Below are 20,222 nucleotides of genomic sequence, written 5' to 3' on the forward strand. Positions count from 1 at the left end.
GTACGTTCATTAGCTGCAGATAAGACCTGAGCTAAAGTTCATTGTCAGGCTGCCAGAACCATCGCTGCAAGACATTTCCGGCGATCAAAGGTTTGTGAGTTATGCAAATTCATGGCATGCAGTAATTGGACTGTTGCCTTTGGATTCATCTTGGTGTAAATTCCAGCATCTTGGGGAGGGGTATGTAGTGCACACTGATATTGTGGCACCCCATGTAGGGCTGAAACACGAAATGGGACTGGCATATAGTGTGGCATGCTGTGGATGTAAGGACAAGCATCTGTGGCTACTTATTGAAGTACAATGACTCACTGTGACATCAAACTCTATATGGTATTACAGCAACTAACACTGATACATTACCTTACAAGCATGCAGATGTAATGGAAAGAACATTTTCACAGTGCTTCCCTGTTTGCCACTTTTTCGAATACGCCAATGAGAAGGATGTGTCCATTATTTGAACAAACTGAATGCTGTGTGCAATGGATATATATTTTAAGCACTGAGGAAAGCTAATGGCTGAATTGCGTCTGCATTTAATAAAATGTATATCAGGCAACCCCGTGAGTGTCCTGCATTTGTCACACATCCACATACACAACCATACAGTCAGTCACACATCCACTCACAGAGTCACACAGGCACTCACACACCCACTCACAGACCCACACAGCAAGTCACACACACAAAGATACACCCACACACCACACACTCACACACCCACTTACACACCCACACAGCCACTCACACACCCAGGTTACAGGGATGTTATAGTTAGGAAATAGCATTAAAAAACTGCAGAAATTCACTGGAAATGCAAAGGTTTGTAGGGGCATTATAGGTAGGAAATAACATAAATGTTTTTTTTCAAATGTACTAAAAAAACAAAGGTTACAGGGACGTTATAGATAGGAAATAGAATTTAAAAAACCTTAGAAATTCACTTAAAAAAACAAAGGTTGTAGGGACGTTATATTAAGGTTCAGATTTTACACACAAAAAACCATAGAAACTCAGCAGTTATAGTTATCTCAAGTGACTGGTAACTAGAATTCGCGCTTTCGCCATGCACATGACATCTTTTGTGACTTCATTGATAATATTACTGCACATTTTTTTGCAGTGAAATTATTGATGAGAAAATATTGCATGGCGGGGTCGCGAGTTACAGTTACCTTAGGGCATAGCTAGTAATAGCCATTTGAGATTGTTTTTTTAGAGAATAAATATATATATATATATATATATATATATATATTTATATATATATATATATATATATATATATATATATATATATATCCACAGATAGATAGAGAGAGAGAGAGAGAGGGAGAGAGATATGAAGTTCACCAAGACTCCCACAGCTGCTGGCTGACAAACGGGACACAGACTCCAATTAAGTTCAATGATTCTTCTTTATTTGCTGGTGCTGTTACTTGACTGATGACGCGTGTCGCCCACTGACTGGGCTTGATCACATGACGAGCATGTAGTCTGTCTTTACTTTTATGCACCTAGCACCATGTGTTCTATCACCTGACATAGTGAAATGTGAAAAATGGAAAACAGACTCCACTGCAATTGCCTTTAGTCCATAGCAAACCTTGCTACTTACAGTTTAAAATAGATCAAAAATGCAACTCATATCAACCTAAAGTGCATAGTGCAATATAGTGCATTTCACTTCTGATAAACTTTCCATGTGCAAAATATCACTCGGTTCTCTTGTGGAGAAAACATATCATCATGCCCTGACATATGTATTGGTCCAACTGATAGACATTGTAAAATGGATTACTAAGCATTGAATGCAAAACATTTCAAATATAATGCTTGGTTGGAAAAAATATAAATGCATCTGGCATATAGCATACATTTCTCATTGTTTAAATACATTGGTATTGGGCGAGATCCCAGCTCGTATCAGTAGAATTGTCATATTAACCTATAATAGGAATTGAAAATTCAAAACTATAACTGTAATGAGCTGGAAATGTTCACCCAATAATGGTCCCTTTTGAGATCATTAACCATTATCAAAATACACTGAGGAGGAAGTAGTGATCCTATTGGCTATTCCTCGTATCATTTTAACTGTGAGGCTCTTGATCTCATTAAGCATTCTCTCCTAAATATGGGCAGCCGTAATTAATTTAGTCAGAGTGGTAATTCCGTTCTAAAGTGCTATAAAGTGCTATAATGTGCTAAAAAGTGTTGGATGCTAATAAATAAACTAGTGGTACTAAAAACACATATTTTATATGGTTAAAAACAGACGGGAAGCGGTTATTGGCAATCATTTCTAGAACTTCAATCGATATCAGTGGCATTTCTAAATATAGATTTTTCATACAGTTAGGCAGTAGATCACCAGAGGGGTACTTGTGAAGAACTTTGAACAGATTCAATCCTTGCTCACTAATGATAAAATATTTATCAACAAACATAAAATGTCATAAACAGATAAATATAGTTTTAAATAGTTCTAAACAATCATAAATAATCTATACACATTCATAAATAATTATAAATAATTAATAAATAATTATAAAGTTCCTCTCCATTGTTCAATCCATTCGGATTTCTAGTGTTGAGTTTAAGTATAAATTTGGCCCACACAGCTGTTTCCACTTGCACTCTTGAACCCATACACCCAGTGAATCAACTGCTCAAACATCTATGCACAGAGTCACACACCTCCCACCCACCCACACACACACTAAGGCACCCATACAAATACTCAGGCAACCAATCGATAACCCATATAGACACTCATGTAGCTACTGACCAACCCGTGCAGCTGCTTATACAACAACAGACAGACTGATACAGACATTCACACAGTTTAGTCACTAACCCATGCATTCAGTAAGACACATGTAATCACTCACTTAAACAGTCAGTCACGCACCTACTAAATTCTCCATCCAGATACTTATACACCCACTCATTCTTCAATACACCTTGACATATATAATACATATTTAAAATTTAAAGAAACACACAGTCACTGGATGATCTCATAAGTGATGTCATCAATAATGTCATATGAGATGTCATCAGTGATGTCATCAGTGATGTCATGAATGATGTAATATGTGACATCATCAGCAGTGCATTGTGGGGGCGTGAGTTATAGTTTCCTGAACTAACTATAACGGCAGAATTGCTATGGTTTTGTATGAGTGAAATGTCCAACTAACTCTAATGTCCCCGAAACCTATGTTTTTTCAGTGAATTTGTAAGGTTTTTTTAAATGCTAATTTCTAACTATAACGTACCTGAGACCTATGGCTTTTTCAGTGATTATATATATATATATATATATATATATATATATATATATATATATATATATATATATATATTCATATTTATGGCGACATGGTGATTGCTCAATAAATCACTTGGACGAAACTGGGTCCACTCTTGCCTTTTTTCTAAAGCGGAATAGAAAAGCGGGCGAGCGTACAGATATATATTATATAAAAAAAAAAAAAAATATATATATATATATATATATATATATATATATATATATATATATATATATATATATATATATTCACTGAAAAAACCATAGGTTTCACACATGTTATAGTTAGCGGAAATTTTACTGATAAAAAACCAGTGAAATTGCCCCGTTATAGTTAGTGCTGGCAACTATAACTCACGCGACCGCAATCCTCTGCTGATGCTAATACTGTATTTAGACACTTATTTGCCCATGTCTTCTTCCATACATTTTTAGCTATACATATATTACAAATATTTTTTTTTCATAAAGACACATATGTCATCAGCAGAAGATTGCGGTCGCGTGAGTTATAGTTGCCAGCACTAACTATAACGGGGCAAATTCACTGGTTTTTTATCAGTAAAATTTCCGCTAACTATAACATGTGTGAAACCTATGGTTTTTTCAGTGAATTTGCAAGGTTTTTTAAATGCTAATTCCTAACTATAACGTGTGTGAAACCTATGGTTTTTTCAGTGAATTTGTACGTTTTTTTAAATGCTAAGTTACTTTACGCCATTCGAGGCGTGCGCGCCCACTTAACGCAGTTCGTTCCGTGCACGGTTTTTATCAACTTTAATAAGCCCTGTACATTTGGTGGCCTTCGGCCACCAAAAGCACAGGGGGTGGGGTCAATGTGGATAGTGTTTTTTTTATTTCGATTTTATAATTTCATGTTGCCAAAATTTAGTTTTTTTTACCTATTAATAAGCCCTGTACATTTGGTGGCCTACGGCCACCAAAAGCACAGGGGGTGGGTTAAGTGTGGATAGTGTACTCGGCGAAATTGCCGAAAAAAAAATAAAACCGTTTTTGCTCTTGGGGGATGTTTGGGGACTCCCTCAACATGACTATGTGGGAGGGAGTTGTCAAAACAGCCCCGTAACATGTTTTTGGCCATCATGTTTGATAAACAACACTCAGTGCGAGAGACAAAATGGCGGACGCCGCTTCCTGGTTTCGGCCGATTCGAATGTTTACTAAGATCTAAGAGCCAATCAGAATCGCGCTCGCGCACGCCACCGTACGTTTACGGTAAGCGTACGGTAAGCGTACCGTAAGCGGGCTCAGATATATATATTGATTTAAAGGCTATTTTCTCAGAATCTACTGAACAGATTTACACCAAACCTACAAAAGGCACTTCCTTGACCTAGGGACTACCTCTCTGCCAAATTTCTAGTAATTCTGTTCAGCCGTTCGGGCTGTAGCTCGTTCTAAAGGTCCTATGGAAAAATGCATGGGAAAAACGCGTTTTAGGACCCCCCTTTTATCTCAGCCCCCGCTTGACGAATCCCCCCAAGACTTTCAGGGTAGGAGCGGAGCGTAGCGCCCCACCTATTTTGAGAAATTCGCGAGGATTCATCGACCGGCGCCAAAGTTATTCTAAATAGAATGTTGAGGTTTTCCTATGGAAAAGGGGTCCTAACTATAACTACCTACTGGCGACCGCCAGTAGGTAATATATATATATATATATATATATATATATATATATATATATATATATATATATATATATATATATATATATATATATATATATTACCTACTGGCAGTAGCCAGTAGGTAGTTATAGTTAGGGCCTATTTTCCATATTAAATCCGCAACATTCTATTTGGAATAACGTTGGCGCCGAGTGACGAATCTTCGCGAAATTTTCCAAACTTTTGGCCAGCTCCGGTCCGCTCCTATCCTGAAAATTTCACAGTGGTTTGTCAAGCGGGGGCCGAGAAAAAAGGGGGTCCCAAAAAGCATTTCCCCCATGCATTTTCCCATAGGACCAGTTGACGCAGCTACAGCCCAAACTGCTGAATGGAATTACACCAAATTTGGCAAAGATGTAGTCCTCAGTTCAGACTCGTGCCTTTTGCTTAAATGGTGTAAATCCGTTCAGTAGTTCCTGAGACAATTAGAGTTAAAAAGATAGATATATCTGGGCGGAGCCTAACCACACATCTCATCGTGACATCTGATTGGCTGTCAGTACTTCATCCAATACTGAGGGTCCCTGAGGGCCAACTAGCCCAACAGGTATCTCCAGTATGCGCCAGGGAGCTGCGTTTCAGACAGGTGTTCTGAGGCCACGCCCCTTTTTACACCTCTATGCAACGCAGCACTGTAGCACTTCCTGGAGATACCTAGTGGGCTAGTTTGACCCTAGGGACCCTTAGGATTCAAGGGGACTTAATCTCTCAACTTAGAACGGCCACAGGGCGCGTTTACACAGTGGTGAAGGGAGGGGACGGGGCCTGAGGTGACGTGTGCAAACACGCCCTGTGGCGCGTTTTAAATTGGGGAAATAATTCCCTTTCAATCCTGAGGGACCCTGGGGGCCAACTAGCCCACCAGGTGCTTCCAGTAAGGTGGTGCAGGCGTGTCCCTTTTTACACCTCTCTGCAATGGCGCTTACTGGACGTACCTTGTGGGCTATTTTGCCCCTAGGGACCCTCAGGATTCAAGGGGACTTAATCTCCCAACTTAAACTGGCCCACCAGGTGCTTCCAGTAAGCGCCACTGAGCTGCGTTGCAGAGAGGTGGTCCAGGCTGTGCCACTTTTTACACCTCTCTGCAATGCAGCTCTGTGGCGCTTACTGGAGGTACCTAGTGGGCTAGTTGGACCCTAGGGACCCTCAGGTTTCAAATGAACTTAATCTCCCAACTAAAAACGCCTACAGGGCATGTTTACACAGTGGTGAAGGGAGGGGACGAGGCCTGAGTTGACATGTGCAAACACGCCCTATGGCGCGTTTTAAGTTGGGGAAATAATTCCCCTTCAATCCTGAGGGACCCTGGGGGCCAACTAGCCCACCAGGTGCTTCTAGTAATCGCCACTGCGCTGCGTTGCAGAGAGGTGGTCTTGGCCGTGCCCCTTTTTACATCTCCCTGAAACGCAGCTCTGTGGCAATTACTGGAGGTACCTAGTGGTCTAGTTGGACCCTAGGGACCCTCAGGATTCAAGGGGGCTTAATCTCCCAACTTAAAACGGCCACAGGGCGTGTTTACACAGTGGGGAAGGGAGGGGAATGAGGTCATTCAGTTTCCGATCTCGTTCGTATTTAGCCACCATTTTGTGTCTTTCTGCCATTTTGTGTTGCCCTCACTCAGGCGGCACGGTGAACGAAGAGTTGTTTTTCCTCATCCTACTGCAACGTGTCAAATAACCTCCTGCCTCTGTTTATAGCTGGTGTCAGGGTCCGGCCGACTCCACTAATCCTCGTCTGGTCTGACTGATCCCTGTTTCAACTATCTGTTGGTTCGCACCATTCTTTCCTGACTTTATCTTATCCTCTGGCCTTCGCTATTCTTTACTCGTATTCTCTCATTTCACAACTGTCCTCTAGGCCATACAAATGTGTCCTGCCACCTGCAAGTCGACTTATAAACACTACCACTGATTAACTTGTGGGGAAGGGTGACAAACACTGTTGGGAGAGGGGCTTATTTGAGTTACTTAATATCTTGTTTTCACATTCTTCTCATTGGTTGACCCTGTATGCATTGGGAGTGTTCTTTGTGAATCTGTATGTTATAAAAGATTGTGCGCCACGAAGTAAAGTGGCAGTCTCCTGAGAACATACTGAGTGTACTTTTGGGACAACTGTACTTAGCTGCAGCTAATAAACCTTATCTTCTACGCCTAACGGAGTGTCCCGTGTCTCTGTTTGACAAAGTAGGTGAACTCAGGAGATTAAGGCGTACCCTGCGCCGCCAGGCCCCTAAGGTCTTGGTTCTTCAGGACGGGGCCTGAGGTGACGTGTGCAAACACGCCCTCTGGCACGTTTTAAGAGGTAGTTTTAATCCCCTGCCCTATTATATACTAGGGTCTTACAGAGGAGGGGAACCCCAACGCATAGTGTTCCCTAGTGTATGTAGGTGTTTTCACTGTATTCTGAGTGTCTTTTAACATAGCACTGGCTCTAGGACTGGTTAGTCAGATTCAGTTACCACCAGTATCCGTCTGAAAAAGTTGAGGGTACAGGAGGATTTTGCAACAAGGCTTCTTTCTGCTCTTCTGTTTGTTCTTTCTGCACGTTATCCTTCTTCCTGCACTTTTCTTCGTCTTTGATGTCATTTGAGATGTCATCAGGGATGTCATGAGTGATGTCACTGACCATGTCATGAGTGATGTAATATGTGACATCATCAGCAGTGCATTGCGGGCGCGCGAGTTATAGTTAGCTGAACTAACTATAACGGGAGAATTTCAATGGTTTTGTACAAGTGAAAATTCCAGCTAATTTTAACGCCCCTGAAACCTATGGTTTTTTCAGTGAATTTCTAAGAATTTTTTAATGCTAATTCCTAACTATAACGTGCCTGAAACCTATGGTTTTTTCAGTGAATATATATATATATACATGTATGTGTGGATTTTCAATGAAAAAAACAAAGGTTACAACATAGCTATAGTTAGGGTATCCTTATTTATTTATTATTTGTATACAAACATATTTGAAATTATAGTTATACCGTACATTTATAATTTGTGACCACCTTTAAATTACTATAACTTGATTTCTTCTTTGTAAACAAACCAAACTATACAAACATTAGAATTTGTACATTTACAGTTATACCTTTCATTTACAATTATGCTCAATCTTCACTTTAATATAGTTAACGCACCTCCATACACAGTTTTCAGCTCGCTAACCACACAACTATAAATATAAATTGCCACTCTACCATGCACTATCTTCTTACAAATGCTGTGATTTGACATGTCATAACTGATGCTATAAATGGTATGATTCCATATGGTATGAATGATGTTATATGAAAGGGTATAAGCAGTGCATGTGAAGGGCCGAGCTATAATTATAGTTGTATGGTTATAATACAAAGTCCATTATATCCAATGGCATTTGTTATATGGTGGATGAAATATCCCTCATGTTTGTGACAAAATAAGCATCCACTGAACTCTAAATCAGGCCCTTAATATGCTGCCTATGATACATTGCGCCTAAAAAAAAGGCACTCTCTATTGAATTCCTACATTTACATGCTACATGATGTCTTACAAGACACTGGTGTAGCTGTCGTTTGTATACTCTGCATTGACCTCCCAATTTTACAGTTGTTTTTTGTAATACATGCTACATATGCTTCAAATGGTCATGCCATATGTTGTTGTTAATGCTGTTAATGCAGCCTTGCATCGATATTGCTCTTTACTGTTCTCAACCTTGATTGTCCTGAATTCCAACAGGATGTCACTGTATCCTTCCACCTCCTCTAACAGAACTCCAAGCTCTCCTTTTCTTTCTCCCTCCTAACCCCCTCCCCTATCTGGTCCACGCTCTGGCTCCAATCAGGGAAAAACATCTAGTTCCCTATTGAAAATGAAAAACAAAGGCTGCAGCGCTGTAGAAATTACCGAACCTCCAAACTAAGCCAAGACCACTGCAATACTTATCAAACATCACAATCTTACAGTTAATGTCGAAATCCTAACACAGCAAACATCCATTACCATCATAAATAAGATGGTAAAAACGTAATTGTATTTCTACAGCCCGACGTTTCACCCAGACCGCTGCTATTTTCAACTTTATTTGAGTATTTAAAGACAGCAATTATCTTAGGATAGAAAAGTATCAATCACAGAGACTGAAAGTCAAAATTCAAACTTCATTTTGGCATCTACAAAAACATCAAAATTATGATCCATTCATCAGACATCAACTTACATCTATTCTCAGTCATCCTCGCTCATCTAAATAAAATGTATCTACACATTTTAAAGCCTCGAAATATAAAACATTCACAAAAGCTGCATCTACCCAGTAAACACTAGGATTAATTGGACATATAATCTGACTCCAGGGACCCTGCACTAAACAACTAACCATACAGTCCCTGCACACCTCTCCAAAAGCATCACTTCTATAATGGCAGCTCCACCTGCGGATCACCCAACCTCCTTTTCAAGAAAAATCTGCTTAAGTTAAAACAATAAACATGCTCTCACCCAGACCAACATATTACATCCTAACACCAACTCCTATTTACCTACTCCAGGCATCACACACTATAAGGGTGTTAGGCCAAAAAACGATTTCTCTTTTACAGACTACAGAGAATCCCAAACCCCTACTATAGTCACACAAGTGAATTCTGAAACAGACTATGAGCCTAATTTAGTGTTTTTCAGATGGAGAGCTCCATAACAAACATGACGGAGTCACCGGTCCACTGAACTCTTGTTTCTCCCGTCCTATTGTTAGACGGGTGCACGTCAACTTTCTGTCGCCCGTGCTCCCATTGGATTTGTTGAAAGAAAACTTACTCCTACTGCCCAACGGAATAAGGGCATCCCACCATCCATCGATTTAAAGCACACAATCTGATTTCCTTTTTTTTGTCACAAACAGGGAAAATCTGGCATTTGGGGAAGAGAAAAATTTAAATAATACAATAACCACCACACATGGACGAAAAATGCCCTGGGTGTGGTGGTCATTAATTATTTATTTTTCAAAAATAAACTCTCACTTTGACAGCGAGTCCTCTGAATGTACCAGCAGTGATCTCTAAATATGGCAGTCCTCTGTCCGCCAAGGGTGGTGGACGTAATGTCCTCCATCACCCTGACTGATAAAGGTAAGACCGTCAAACCCTTAATCAGGCCCTATGTCTCCAAAATCCAACGGATGATAATATAAGCCTTCCACTACCCCTATGATGGCTTTATCTCCTTTTTCAAAACAACAGATTCATAACAATAACGTAAAACCCACTACAACACGTCACCAAAACCCAGACTTTCTCCCTAACAACATTAGTAGTCTATGTGACTTTAAGCTAGCAAACACAGAGGCCACTAAAACTCAGTTCCTCACCTGATCAAATAGTTATGCAAACACTCCCAGACATGAACCTCCTCAGATCACCCTACCTACCCAAAACATGTGGGCAGCTCACATCTTCTCCCGCATTACAATCAAACCATGTGGTAGCACAAAAGACGGCAACTTGACAGAATGGACAACCCTCACCAGAAACGACCCAGCAGCAATCATGCAGACCATTCTATCAGGGGCCCCAACGGACTTATGCCCCCACCACATTTATAAACTGAGCACATCACCAATATGCACAACTCTGACTCACATCATTTTTTTTAAGATAAGATCAGCAACATTATTGATAGCCTAAATCTGGGTACAATGCCAAAGGAATCATCGTCTGAAAGACAGATTGGGGTGAAGAAACCCTATTCCTTGGACCACTTTGATATACTATCTGCAGAAGAATTCGAGAAAATGGCCATGGGATTATCTTCAGGGTCCCCCTTGGATCCACTGCCACACAAAATCTGGAAGGAGCTGGCCCCTGAACTCTTCCCGGCATTACAGCAAATCTGCAACCAATCTCTGATGAGCGGCTCTGTACCAGCTTGCTGGAAACAGGCTACGGTGATGCCACTTTTGAAGAAGGCGTCACTCGACCCGGCCTGTATAAGAATTACAGGCCCATCTCCCTTTTACCATATCCAGTTAAAATCCTGGAAAGAGTGGTTAGCAGGTCACTCTCCCAGTTCTTAGAAGCAAATAATATTCTGGATAAGGTGCAATTTGGATTTCGACCAGGCCATGGGACGGAGACCGCCTTGGTGACCGTTATGGATGATCTACGGATGCATGCAGACAGGGGACAGTCAGCCATACTGGTTGTTCTCGACCTGTCTGCCGCATTCGATACGGTAAACTATGAGACTCTCCTGTCCAGGCTTGAAGAGGTGGGAGTTGTGGGCACTGCCCTAAAGTGGCTCTTTTCATACTTATCTAATAGACAACCGGCAGTAGCCCTCCCCTTTCCGATCTAAGCCCTCCAACACATTGCAAGGTGTCCCGCAGGGATCGGCGATTAGCCCTATCTTATTTAACATTTATATGAGTCCTCTACCTGCCATCATAAGGTCTCATAATGTTAATTTGGTGACCTATGCGGAGGACACTCAGCTCATCCTGTCTTTAGGGGGTGAGCAATCAGTGTCCTTAGAAAATTTTCATGCATGCCTGCGGGACATAGCAACTTGGCTTAGGGAGAACTCTCTTCAGTTTAACTCTGAGAAAACAGAGATTCTACACTGTGAAGTAGGTAGAATCCCTCCAACACTTCCGCTTGAGTTTTGGCCAACATCCCCTGCTACTCCATTGGCTCCCGGTAGCGTTGTACGTAATCTGGGAGTCATGTTTGACAACAAATTGACATTAGAAAGCCATGTCAACAAAACAGTTGGAAGTTGTTTTAGTCTGATCAGAGCATTCCGGAAAATCTTTCCGATGTTCTCTAAAGAGAACAGAGCGCTGATAGTCCGGAGCGCTATCCTCAGTAGGCTGGACTATTGTAATGCCCTGCTACTAGAATCCCCGCAATATCTGATTGAGAGATTGCAGAGAGTACAGACCATGGCGGTCAAAATGGTACTACTGCAACCACGCCGTTCCTCCGCCTCCCGGCCACTCACAGATTTACACTGGCTGCCAGTCCAGCAGAGGATACGATTCAAGGCACTACATGGACACGGGCCCAAATCTCTGCAGGAGAAACTGACATGGTATGTCCCTCCGCGAGCGCTTCGCTCCTCATCGCCTAATCTGGTGATGGTGCCTAGAGTTAGGAAAGTCAAATCAGGAGGTAGGGCCTTCAGTGCGGCAGCGTCCCACCTCTGGAATACTCTTTCATCTGATATGAGACAAATAGACAACATCTTGCAGTTTAGAAAAAGGTTAAAACCCTGGCTCTACCCTCTAGTATGCCCTTGGCATCCTGCTAACTCTTCCATGGCAGAGGCACAGTCTTTCGGCCCTAAGCTAGACATATGTATCACAGCGCCAGGTTACCCGTAGGGTGTCAGTTGCACTTTACAAATAATGATAAATAAATAAAATAAATCATCAACACTTTTATCATGTTTGCCATTTTCCCAGATGAATGAATCTAGGCGGAATCAATGCCTTCCTCAAGAAGCCGATAGCGGACCCTAATCAACTGAACAACTTCCAACGCATATTCCTGCTCCCCAGTTCAGTCAAGTGAATGAGAAGGCCATCAACAAGCAACTCACAACCCACCTTGAGCTTCACCATCTTCTAGACAATACTCAAACAGGATTTTAAAAAAACAACAGTACCAAAACAGCACTCATTGCAGCCACTGACAATATTAGACCTATCCTTGACTGAGGAGAGCCCTCAACCTGTTCACCCTCTCCGCAGCCTTTGACACTCTCCCCTAACACCCTCTTCGGTTGACTCCATGAGATTGGCATACAAGGATCCACTCTCAAATGAATATGTTCCATTTCTTATGGGAAGAACCCAAAGGGTCAGAGACCATAAAACTAACATGCAGAGTCCCACAGAATTCATCCTTCAGTCCTACCCTTTTCAACATATACATGACATCGATCATCCTAGATGACAGGCTCAATATGACGGCTTAAGTCAACGCAGTGTGCACCTCCTGCTACCCATCATACGCATGCTGCAATAAATCTTCAAATGCTTGCTTCAGAACACCAGCGGGATGCGACACAATCACCAGCAGGCTGGAATACAGCAACACTCTCTGTGCTGGAATCGTCAAACAACTCCTACACAGACTAAAGAGGATCCAGAAGGCTACCACAAGACTCATACTCAACCTCCCATGCCGCACCAATATTTCACTGCACTCTCAAGAAACTTCACTGGGTTCCCATTCACAAGCACAGCCAATTCAAACTTATCACGCACACATGCAAAGTCCTATACTACACATGACCAGAATACCTGAAGAGCCACATATACTTTCACGAACCCATCAGACACCTAAGCTCTGCCTCACTCTCACTTGCACACACACCCCGCATCCGCAAAAGCAAACCAGGAGAATGCTCATTCTCCCACATCGCACTCAAGAGATGGAATGATGTCCCTCCACACATCACAACCTCCTCCTCACTTCTCGAGTTTTACACAAAGCTGAAGACCTAGCTCTTTGTATAAGCACCTTCAGAACCACACACCTATGCACATAACATAACATAGCAGAACATAACAACTCCACAAACAATCCTTACTCAAAGAAAAGCTTTTATACAAAATAGACACTTTTGGAAAACCAAAACTACAGGCGTATGCTCCACCAAACACCTGCAACTGAAATTAGACACTAGTCACACCCAGCATCCTGAAACATCACATCTTCAAAACAACAGTATCAGAATTTAACAAGGAAAATTATATTGTGTTGAAGTGACAATCATGGAGTCCCCGGGCCCTCATATGGCTCAGGGAGAGGTGGGGGGCACACGACAGCACTCCCCTTTAAAAAAAACAATAGGCAGCCCAGGGATGGCCAAAAAGGATCTGGGAGGGAGGTAGCATGATCCCCTGCCCAGTTTAATTGTATTTGGCCAGGGAGATGGGGGTCTGTGGAGCCTTTAATGGATCGGGGAGGAGGGTCACAAGGCACCCCTCTCCTTTTTATTGGAATTTGGCCCCTGTGGATGGGTACCTGGGGCCAATTAAGGCTCTGGAGGGGGACTGCATTGCCCCTCTCCTTAATACATATGTCAGGCCCTTTGACGAACTACCCCACTGCATATGGCTGAAGGCTGTGCATAGCGTGGGGTTGGCTGCCTGTGGCCTACCTCACAACTTGGGGTTCGCTGACTGCAGGGGGTTTGAAGCTGGGCCTGGCCAGCCATTTACGGCAGGGGGTTGGCACTATGTATGGTAAAAAAATATTATTTTGTTAATAGAAACCCTAAAACTCATGCCCTAGGGTAACTTTAACTCATGCCCTCCCCATGCACTGCTAGTTACCCTACCTATTACAGTACTCATGACATCTTCTATGACATAATTGATAATATCACTGAAACATTTGCGATGAAATTATTGATGAGAAAACTGCATGGCGGGGGCCTTGACTCCTAGTTACCTTAGGGCACGAGTTACAGTTCGAGTTATAGTTACTTGAGATAACTATAACTGTTGAATTCTGTGTTTTTTTTAAGTTTAAATAGTTATGTTGTTACTGAACATTTCACCTAACTATAACGTTACTTTAATCTTTGTTTTTTTCAGTGAACATTTATATTCATTGAAAAACTCAAAGGTTACAGGGATGTTACAGTTAGGAAATAGAATTTAAAAAACTAAGAAATTCACTAAAAACCAAAGGTTACAGGGACGTTATAATTAGGTCCAGATTTTACACACACATATCCATAGAAATTCAACAGTTATAGTTATGCTTAGCTCAAGAAACTATAACTCGTGCCCTAAGGCAATTATAATTTCTTTGCAAATTTTGCTGTTCTATTATGAATTATGTCATAGAAGGTGACATTACTGATGTAATATGTGGGGTAAGTAGTAGTGCATTTCAAAGGCACAAGTTATAGTTACCTTCGGGCACAAGCTTTAGCCGATTTCGGCATGGGGACCCCATCCTCCGGAGCCCAGCCATAATACTAATGGGGAATAATTTGACCGGAAATTTTACAGTGATATTATCAGTGATGTTAATGAAGATGTCATGACTGATGTGAGATAATTAGAAGTACATGGCAAGGGCAAGAGTTATATTTATCCTAGGGCACGCAGCCCTCCTCGGCAGTCCTATTTTGGCCCAGGTATCCCATCTCCCGGTCATATTGTAAATGGGGAAGGGGTTACACAGCCCCCCTCCCCAGTCTGATTTTGGGACCCCAACTCCCAGGACCCAGGTATATTATAAATGAGCAGGGGGCATGCAGCTCCCCTTCCTGGGACAATATTGGCCCCGGGGACCCAATCCCCCAGGGCTTGTCCAATTAATAATGGGGAGGGGCCGATTTTGGTTCCAGGGACGCCATCCCCCGCCGTGTATTCCATTACTGAAGATAAGCAAAGGAAAATTCACATTACATTTTTAAAGTCTGCTCATGTATGGGGCATAGCACTTTATGAAATTTATTTTATATTTTGAAATACTGGTGTGAGACAAAGGATTAATATTAATCACGAGAATTGCCCATTTGGGTATCGTGTGTGCTATGGATTTGTTTGAAACCGGTCCCAGGATGCTTGTTTCCGGTCCAGGGAAGACATGGCTTGGCAGTTCAGGCTGGACTGTTCCCATGAGGCACAGGGTCAGATTGATTTGCATACGGCCATTTCTGAACTGGGGTGGTGGAGTGAGCTAAAGAATGATGATGGATTAAACCCAGATCAGTTGACTGGGGGTGAGTGTTTGATTTGCTCAAGCGCTCCATCCATCATCCCCTTTGGTATCGCTTTGTTTGCCCTAAGTTGGCATGGTATGCCCAGACGTGGGTCTCTTGCTCACTTTGCCACTGGATTCAAGATAGCCTGGCTGATGAGGGTTATGAACCCGAAACCGGTCCCAGGATGCTTGTTTCCGGTCCAGGGATGACATGGCTTGGCAGTTCAGGCTGGACTGTTCCCATGAGGCACAGGGTCAGACTGATTTGCATATGGCCATGTCTGAACTGGGGTGGTGGAGTGAGCTAAAGAATGATGATGGATTAAACCCAGATCAGTTGACTGGGGGTGAGTGTTTGATTTGCTCAAGTGCTCCGTCCATCATCCCCTTTGGTATCGCTATGGATTGTTCAGCACTATATCCGTTACTTTTATTCTCAAGATCGCAATTGGGAAAAAAATGTGAGCTGTTTTTAAATCGCTATGAATCGTGCTTTATGTGATTTATATGATCAAATGTATATAATGTTCTCGCTACATTGATGTGATCGATTATGAATGGCATTTAGAGAAAACTCTATAACGGAGGATTTTTTTCTGGGTTCAAATATTTGAAAGTATTTAAACATTAGAAAAATGGTTCCTCACAGGTTGAGAAAGGCAGGTTTTACTGCCAAAATGCGTACTGTTCGTCCTATGTTGCCTCAGTAAAAGTTACAAGTTCTATGTCTTTGAGTGTCGGATTTATTTGGAGTGTGGACTTGTTGACAGTCACAAACCTGCTTACACAACCACTCAGACACCCACGCACACACCTATACAGACTCACACACCCAGTCACACATCCATACACCCACTCACATACCCATACATTCACTGATACATCCACTCAGAGACTCACACCCATAGAGCCACTCACAAACCTACCAACTCACAGACCCACAAACCACTCACACACACACAGAGCCACTCACACACCTACTCAAACACCCAGGTTATAGGGTCATTATATTTAGGAAATAGTATTAACAAACATAGAAATTAAATTAAAAAAACCTAACAGGGAAGTTAAAGTTAGGAAATAAAATTTTAAAAACCATAGAAATTCACTGAAAAAACAAAGGTTACAGAGATGTTATAGTTAAGTTCAGATTTTACACACACAAAACTATAGAAATTCAGCAGTTATTATTATAGTCATCTCAAGTAACTACAACATGTGTCCCAAGGTAACTCTAACTCGCTCCTTCACCATGCACTGCTAATTACCCCACATATTACATCACTCATTATATTTTCTATGACATCAATGATAATATCACTGCAACGTTTGCAGTGAAATAATTGAGGAGAAAACTGTGAATGGCAGGCCACGAATTCTAGTTACCTTAGTTATTTGAGATAACTATTACTTCTGAATTTCTATTGTTTTGTGTGTAAAATCTGATCCTGACTATAATGTTCCAGTGACCTTTGCTTTTTCAGTGAATATATATATATTTCCACCTAAACTTGCAAACTTCCCAGAGTTCTCTGCTTCTTTTTTGCATAATTTATGTGTCACTCTATGCCTGAAAGGGTATTGTTTTATATATATATATATATATATATATATATATATATATATATATATATATATATATATATATATATATATATATATATATAGCACCAGTGCCGGAGTCCGGACCTTCTGACCTTTAGACGAAACCTGATGACGTGGCTTTTCCACCTTTAGGTTTCTTTTTCTGTGACGGTGACTAGGGGCGTTTTCGTTTTCTTAGTTGTTAGTGGTCTTCTGTAGCGCCGGGACACTCCTTGGAGTAGCCGCGCGCTCTATAAATCATAGATAACATATATATATATATATATATATATATATATATATATATATATATATATATATATATTATGTAGTAAGTTTCCCCCTTCCTGGGAGCTCCGCCCGTAGATCGGTGGCGCGTGAAGCCAGTAAGGCACAGCTGGCAAAATGTAATCCAATCCAAAATGCAATAAATACGCGCTCTCAGAAGTCCAAGGAGGATATTTAATTAAGGTACAGGTTACGCGTTTCGGAAGTCAAACTTCCTTGATCACACGAAGTGCCGAATACACAACACCCATTACATAGTGGAGGGTACTAAACATAGACATAGGACAGCGTTACAGAGAATATACTTCCGTGCTTGAAGTGTGTCGGCCATCTTGTAATGTCCACAGGTACAAACATGTATAAAGTTGTTATGACTGGCATAAATACAAGTAAGTGCATAGTGCACAAGAAAAACATAGGAGAGGTCCTAGTTTACATTAGCCGTGTACATTCTAATGCTATTTCCTCATAGTGAAAGGTATAATGGCAGATAAAATGGCAGATAAAGGGATAAAATGATAACAGCCAAGTGGCTTAACGCATCTAAGTGAGAGCCCTCAATCTATGCCACTAATGTACCAGAAAGTGGAATAAACAAGATTGAAATCAGAATCAAAGCTGATAGCCTATACTGGCGCCAAGTGGCATAATGCTACAGCTGTGATGAAAACTGTCCCAACAGGTTATAACACTCTTACTGCTATGGAGAGCAAGTGATCTAATACAATGAATAGAAAACACAAAGAGGCAAACTCATGTCTAGCACTGTTCTCAAAACAGGCAACAACAGAAACAAAAAGAAAAAAGAAAAAAGAGAAAAACATTATCCAAAATACAATAAAAAAGTGGGTAGAAAATCTTATCTATACATGGTGATATTTTCTTCAGGGAAGAAAAGGGTAGGTGACCCGTGACGTGCGGAGAATACCCAAAGGGCCCCTTCCTTTTCTCCTGTGAAGAAAGGAGAAAAAAAAACAAAGTTTAGAAAAAATAAAATAGAAGAAAGATCAAAAATACAATTACAGTTATCTATACATGTATATACATGTATTATACAGTATTTACAATTTCATGAACATCAAAACATCAAACCATACATCTTGAAACCTAGCAGAAAAAAGACATGTCACTGCTCCATGAGATGTGTCACTAACTCCTCATCTATATTGTGTCCTAGCGGGTACTTTGTCTCAAGATTTAAGATCCATTTGGATTCTCTTTTTCTGAGTACCAGCTCCCTGTTACCACCTCTTACATTGCCCAATACTTGTTCAATTACAAAGTACTTAAGTGATGAACTGTTGGATAAATGGTACTCAGCAAAGTGTCTAGCCACTGGATAATGGGAATCTTCGTTGTTGATGGCCCTAAGGTGTTCTAGGACCCTCTTCTTGGCCATATGAGTAGTGCTCCCCACATACCATTTCTGGCATGGGCATACCAGCACATATATGGCGTAGGTGGAACTACACGTGAGGAATTGTGAGATGGTATTTTTCTTGGGAGTATGTGGTACACTGAATTCTTTGACCATATGACTTGTTTTACAGGCCTTTTTGCTTCAAACGCCACGAGTGGACCCGTATTACGGTCGGCATGGAGACTTCTCCAGAAACGAAACATTTGATTGAATAGGACCGATATTTGTTCTATCGTCGAGGAGTATATGCATCCCGTTATATTGGGAGATCAACGAAATTTTTAGCCTTAAATATCAGGAAGCTTTAAAGAAACTAACAGATAGGAATTGTTCTCAAACGGATAAAAGCCCTGACGAAGTTCCTCTGGAACGAAACGCGTTGGCTGTGCCGTACTGTAAAAAGAAAATAAAGACTGTGTCACAAGACTGAAACTACGCAATTTGTGTTATATTGTGCACCGTCCTCATTTCTTAAAACTTTGTATCTGCGATTGCAGTGGAGCGTAAGTGTAGCACGCTCCGGACGTCGCGTGCACAAACCAGGACTTCACTAAGTTACTCTGAAATGGGATGTGCTTAACCATGGTCAGCTACACTGTTTTTGTCGATTACTTGTTTTACAGGCCTTACAGTGACCACATGGGTAAAAACCTTTGAGGTTGTGCCTGGATGTAGTGTGTGGTTCAGTGATGTCACTGTGCATCAGGATGTTTCTTAGACTCCGTCCTTTCCTATATGTGATTTTCGGTCTGTTGCTAATGGAAGGACCTACAATATTATCACTTTTGAGGATATTCCAGTTGTCATTGAGGATTTTCTGTATTTTGCTCGAGCTATTGTTGTATGTGAGAATAACTCGTATCTCTGATGATTCTACAGTCTTCTCTTTTGCTTTCAGGGTACTCTTTCTGTCTATATCTTTGAGTTTAGAGACAGCTCTATCTAATACCCATTTGGGGTATCCACGCTCTCTAAACCGATTCAGCATGATCCCTTCTTCAATTTTATAGTTGGTATCAGTGCTGCAGTTTCTTCTCGCTCTCAGTAACTCCCCATACGGTATACTCCACTTGAGTGTTTCTGGGTGGTGACTGTGAGCGTGTAGAATACTGTTACCTGCAGTTTCTTTCCGAAACAATTTGGTCTCAAGTGTGTTGTTGACAGCTCTAACTTTGACATCAAGGAAATCTATTTCTT

This window comes from Triturus cristatus, chromosome 4_1 (assembly GCF_964204655.1).
Source record: "Triturus cristatus chromosome 4_1, aTriCri1.1, whole genome shotgun sequence".
Taxonomy (NCBI): domain Eukaryota; kingdom Metazoa; phylum Chordata; class Amphibia; order Caudata; family Salamandridae; genus Triturus; species Triturus cristatus.